Below are 6,378 nucleotides of genomic sequence, written 5' to 3'. Positions count from 1 at the left end.
TGCCCTGTGCTGGAGGCCTGGCCAGGAAACTGTTCAGCCTGAGAACAATGCCTGCCCTTGGCCTGAATCTGTAAAATTGGGACTGCAGTCTCTACCAGCAAGACCTACCCCCAAGGTTTCCACACTCAGGACTTAATGATTCTGACCCCAACCTGGAAGCGACAGGGGCCCAAGGAAGTAAGAAAATGTGCAATTTGTCCCAACAGGTCAAAGCCGATGGTTTAAATCTGTACTATTTCACTCACATGGTCACCCAGCCCCGTCCAGCCTGCTCTGCTTTGCTCAGCACACCCTGAGCCCTGCCTGTGTTCTTTGCGGGTTCCAGGATTTTAAGGGCTCATCTGAGAGGCAGGGCAACAGGGTGATTAAAGGCCTGGTAGGAACCGGGCCACACAGCAGGAGGTGAGCGGCGGACAAGCAAGCGAAGCTTCCTCTGAATTGACAGCTGCTCCCACATTGTTCACATTATGACCTGAGCTGTGCTCCCGGTCGGATCAGGGGAGGCGTTAGATCCTCACAGGAGTGAGAACACTATTGTGAACTGTGTATATGAGGGATCTAGGTTGCACAATCCTTATGGGCCAAGGTGGAACAGTTTCATCCTGAACCCATCCCTGCCACCCCAAAAAATTGTCTTCTAGGAAGCCAGTCCCTGGTGCCAAAAAGGTTAGGGACTGCTGCCCTAGAGTCAGCCTGCCCCTCACCAGCTTGGGATGCAAGGCAGGAGATGCTGCCTCTCTCTGTCTCAGCCTCCTGATGTTCACCTTAAAAGGCTTATAAGCGTTACATATGGTAATACCTGTGAAGCATTAAGATTGACGCCTGGTTGACTGGGCGCAGTGGCTCACGCCTGTAATCCCAGCACTTTGGGAGGCCAAGGCAGGCAGATCATGAGGTCAGGAGTTCGAGACCCGCCTGGCCAATATGGTAAAACCCTGTCTCTACTAAAAATACAAAATATAGCCAGGCATGGTGGTGCATGCCTGTAGTCGCAGCTACTCAAGAGGCTGAGACAGAAGAATTGCTTGAACCCGGGAGGCAGAAGTTGCAGTGAGCCGAGATCGTGCCACTGCACTCCAGCCTGGGCGACAGAGCACGACTCTGTCTCAAAAAAAAAAAAAAAAATTGGTGCCTGGCACATGAGAAGAGCTCTTATTAGCCATTCTTCTGGTTAGAACACAGAGGGCAGTATCATATGCTTCTGGGATTGGATGCCGTTATTTCTGACCTCATAACCATAACAATTGTCATAGTTATGTTTATTGAGTGCTTACTCTAAGCCAGGGACGGTGCTAAATATCTTACTTGTATTCTTTCATTTATCACCCAAATCCAGTGAGGTAGATACTCTTATTACCCCCATTTTACAGAGGATACTGGGCTCAGAGAGGTTAAGCAGCTTGCCCAAGGTAACACAGCTAGTAAGTAGTAAAGTAGAAATTCGAACCTCTGGCTGTTTGGCTGCAAAACCTGTGTTCTTGTCCAGGATTCTGGGCAGTTCCCCATTCCTTCTAAGTAAAAGGAAGAACAGTGAAACTGAGACTGTGTGCATGTGTCTGGTTGAAGTTCCTCCTAAGATGGTCAGTGTCCGGATGGGGTTCGTGATCAGTCCTCAATGGGGGACTCTGGGAGCCAACTTCAGGCAAGAGACGAGCGTGGTCTGAACTTTGCCCAGGAATGAGGTCACATGGTCCTCAAAGGAACTTGAAAGGACTCATTGCAAGTTTTCCTTCTCAGCAGTCTAACCATCTCCCCCCACCACTAAGTCTTGTTGACTCTTAATTTGCTTTTGCAGCTGAAGCAATAAATGTAAAGGTTAAGAAAGAAAACTTTAGGGTGTAGCTGATTCCAAATGTGGCTCTGCCAATTTACTAGCTGTGTGACCTTGGACAAATTACTTAACTTCTCTGCGCAGCCACAAGAGCCCCATCTGCAAAATGGCGCATAATAGTACTAAACCTGCCTGTCAGGGCAGTGAGATGATGCATGTCTTTGGGGCTAAGGGCATGCCTGGATTTCAATTGTGTGACTATGGGCCAGAACTTTGACCTCTCTGTGGCTCGGTTTCCTCCTCCGTTAAGTGTGGACAATAGCACACCTTGTATAGTTACCTTATAGGGCTACTGTGAAGAGAAAATTATATGATGTGTAAGGAGCTTGGCGCTGGTTAGAGGTTAGCATGATGCCAAACCAAAATGGGTTATTAATATTAGGTTGATGCAAAAGTAATTGCGGGTTTTGCCATTCCTTTTAATAGCAACATAATAAGTGTGACTTTAAAATCAGAAAGCTCGTCCTTCAGAGATACAGGCCTAGTTGTCAAAGCAAGACCTATGAAGCCTGCAGCCCCTCCTAGGCCTCTGAGGGGTGGTGTTCGGCATGAGTCTGACCTGAGCTGTGACCCTTCGCCAGCCCCTCCTCTCTGCTCCTCCGGCAGTCGCCTGGCAGGGCCCTGGCCAGCAGAGCCATGATGTGACGTTTGAGCTTCCCCAGTCAGGTCCTTGCACAGGAACACTGGCGAGATCCGGTGTCAGGAAGAAGTCCCGGGTCAGAGGTGTGATGCCCAGAGACTTGTCTTCCCTTCAGGGACCTGAGTGACACCTCAGTGGAAGAAAGCAGCCCTGACTTGGGACTCAAGGGCTGGGGCTGGCGGTCAAGGGTCTTGTAAAGGACCACTTGCCCCTCCCAGTCCAGTCACTGGTCACAAGGCCCAGAGCCACAGGCAGGGGAGCTGCCCAGAGGGCTGCAGCCAGAGGAGACTGGAGTTTGGGAATTCCAGACAGCACATTTCCTTTCTGCATCTCAGTCCCTCACTCAGAAAATGGGGCTGCTGACTCCTGCCCCAGCCTTTCAGGGCTGTTTTGTGACTCAAATGAGAAAAGGTACAACAAAGCCCTGAGAAGGAAGAAGGACTGAATGTCAGCCACAGAGTGCCCCCAGGCAGGAGCTTGCTTGGGAGTGGAGACCAACATGGGGCCAGCCTCACCCCAGAACCAGCTGCACTCCCGGCTCTAAGCTGGATGGAAGGCAGAGTCAGGGGGCCTGCACCTCGTGGGCAACTTGGGGGCTGCAGTCTCACTCTGGGGTTCCTGGCCTCAGTCTGCAGGAAGCAGTAGGCGTGGTGACCAGCAGATGAGCCATGCTCCGGGGAAAAGCTGCCACAGTCCCCCAGGATGACGTGTCAGGGGACTCAGATGGGGCGATCTCCTGAGCTAGAAAAGAAGCCCCCAAGGTCAGGGACAATGGGTGACCTTTACAGCCTCCTGCACAGCAGCCATGCATAGCTGGTGTTGAGCAGGTGTTGAGAACGGGCAGGAGGGAGATACAGCTCCAGTGTGCCAGGACACAATCTTCTTTACCCCTTCATACTGCACTGAGCCATGCTTCCAAGCGCCTGCCTTCTGCTGAAGAATGAGAAAAATAATCCTGGGTAACTCAGCCACTTCCTGCTCAACCCTTAGCCTTTCAGGTTCTCATCAGCTGTCGAGACACCATTCCCCTCTCTCCCTTTTATTCACCCAGAATTACAGCTGGGTGGGGGAGGGGACCAGCTCAGGAGGGGCACGGGGGTGGCCTGGCGCCATCTTCTGTCTGGGTTGTCCTTCCTCTTTCCAGGGGCTGGGCATCAGCCTCCATCCTCCCGGGCAGAACCCTGCAGCCAGGTCCCCCATGCCCTCCTTGCCTGTGGCCTTCTGCGGCCATTTTCCTGAGCCCCAGGGCTGCTAGCCCCCATTCCAAGGGATGTGGGACTCTGGCATCAAGGGAGCTGCAGGGGTGGTAAGGGGACCTCCTGTCCCTCTGCCTGCTCAAACCATCTCTCACCAGAGCCATCTCCATGAGGCCTCCTGGCCCCAGGCATGTACCCTCACCCGTTGCTAGCTAGGCTGGGGAACAGCTTCCCTGGAAACACAGGACTGCATCAGGAAGGAGAGGAGGCCGGAGGGACTTTAAGGTTCTGATGGGAGGAGAAAGGGAGAATGGATGCAGAGGAGGTAACCAAGAACGTCTGCTACCCAGGCACACCCTCCTGTGTCCACAGAGAGGAGTCGCCCCAGGTGTTGGGCATCTGAGCCTCCCCCGTCCCACCGGCCCTCAGGCACTTGCCAAACAGTGCAAGGAGCAAGGAAGTGAAGGGGGCACCTCCAGATTGAAAGCAGGGGTTAGCCAAGGGAAGAGTGTCAAGAAGACCCTGGAGCCGGACCAGAAGACCATGGAGCCGGACCAAGTGCCCCACCAGGTTGCCAGGCGTGAAGTCCACTTCCATGGAGTTTACAGGAAGGTGGCCACTCAGGTTGCCCTCGGGTGGCTCCAGGGGTGGCAGTGGCACAGCTAGTAGTGTGGGGTCCTCTGAGGACCTCCTGGGGCCAGGGCATGAACTAAGCTGGAGGGGATCTTACTGGCTCCTGTCCCTTCCTTGCTCGTACCTTCTAGTCTCTCTGCCAACCTTAGCAGCTGAACAGGGATGGCAGAGAGGGCTGCAGTCAGTGCTAGTCCCCACGCCTGGTATGAGATGTGTCTGGGGAGTCTCCACCTCTGTCTCTGCCACTCCCCAAGGCTAGACCCAGTCCTGCCTGATTAGTTAGAAAAGGGTCCTCCTGCTTCACCTACTTGCTTCCCGAGTCTCACCTCCAGATGGCTCTAGTTTCCAGGATGACTAATAGGTTCCATATCATGTGCCAATTTCTGCTGATTGATAGTGGCTGTGTTGCAAAGAATTGTGAAACCTTGTCTAGGCTCATTAAGGAGCTGTGATTGATTATCAATGTCAGCCATGAGTGCCGGAAGAGAGACTGTAGGTGTGTGTGACTTAAACTGCTGCCTACTTCTCCCAGAACCTGTTACACTCCATCAACCTGGGCTGGAAAGGTCTGGGGGTGTCTTGTGGCTGAGAGACGTCATTATAGGACAGATGTGAGCTGTGGCGTGCTGGCAAACATTTAATAAGTGGCTCTCGGGGTAAGGTGGGGCTGCTGTGTAGCTTCTGCCAATTTCTGTGGTGTGAATACTCCCACCACGGCCAATTTCCAGCGCCAGTGTGAAGTCACTGGGCGCCAAGTTAGGAAGAGATGTGCACAGTTGGCTTTTGCAAGACTGCACAAACTGGCTCTGTCTGAACAGTCAGACATTTTTCCTAAGAAATGTAAAGCTTCTCAAAGCTTTGCTAATGGTGGGCTGTTCTGGGAAAAGCACTAGACCAGGATTCAGGATCATTTACCAGCCATGAATAATAGGCAAGTTACATCCTTCTCAGAGCCTCAGTTTTCTCATCTATAAAATGGGAGTTGGGCTGTGGTGAACTGTGATATAATGAAGTGCTTTATCAGTCACAAAGCATGATTTGTCAGCCATGCTCCCGGAACATCAAATAAATTCAGATGGTCTACCCCAGAAATCTGCCTCAGGCCTCCCTAGAAAGTCAGGGTTTGGGCTGTGGGGCTGTACGAGACAGGGCTTGGGTGTTCTCTTTGAGGTTAACCCCAGAAGACAGAGGCTGCCTTAAAGGTCACCAGTGTCCCTTCACAGGCCATCATGCCTGCCCCTGACAAATTGCTTTTCATGGTTTTTAAAGCTACTTGTGTTTCCCTTCTTCACTGCTCTTTGAGGCAGAGGCTGTTCCTTTTATTTCTCCATGTGCCTCCTGCAAGCTTCGGGGGCCCATGGTCCTGGGAGGCAGGCAGACCTGGGGCCAAGTACCAGCCCAGTAGTGCATGTGTTCTGCAGCCTGAACACACCATAAACTCTCTGGGCCTCAGCTTTTCCATCTGCAGAGTGGGAACAATAACCATCGATACGTCACTGGGTTGTTGGGCAGACCGAGTGAAATAAGCGTGTTAGCATAGTGTTCGGCACAGAGTACATGTTCAATAGATGAATAACAGACAAATTACTATTTGTCCTGATGAGGTCTTGGGTGGAGGTGGAACAGGCCAAACTGTAGAAGAATGGGAGCTGAAGAGTTGGCAAACCACAGGTCGGTGAGGGCTGGGCCATGGGTGAGGGTGTGCATTGTGGGGCCTGAGGCACAGGGAGAGCCCCGAGGCAGGTCTGGTGCCATTAGTCCAGCGTGGGTTTCTCATCCTCAGCACTCTTCACATGTGGGCCTAGATGAGTCTTTGTGGCAGGAGGCTCTGTGCGCTGTCTTTTTAGCAGCATCCCTGGCCAGTACCCACTACAGACCAGTAGAAGCTTCCCAGTTGTGAAATCAAAATGTCTCCAGACATTGTCAACTATCCCCTGGGGAGCCAAATCCCCCCGAGCTGAGAACCCCTGCTCCAGCAGGCAGAGTGTAACCAATATCATTAGTCACCCAAGGTCTGAGGGGAGCCCATGATGCAGAGCACCTGTCCTGGCAGAGATGGGTGGGTCGGGCATGTCGCA

The sequence above is a fragment of the Macaca fascicularis genome, chromosome 9 (genome assembly GCF_037993035.2).
Source record: "Macaca fascicularis isolate 582-1 chromosome 9, T2T-MFA8v1.1".
In the NCBI taxonomy this organism is placed as follows: domain Eukaryota; kingdom Metazoa; phylum Chordata; class Mammalia; order Primates; family Cercopithecidae; genus Macaca; species Macaca fascicularis.
The sequence above is the reverse complement of the archived record's forward strand: the minus strand, read 5'-3'. Positions refer to the sequence as shown.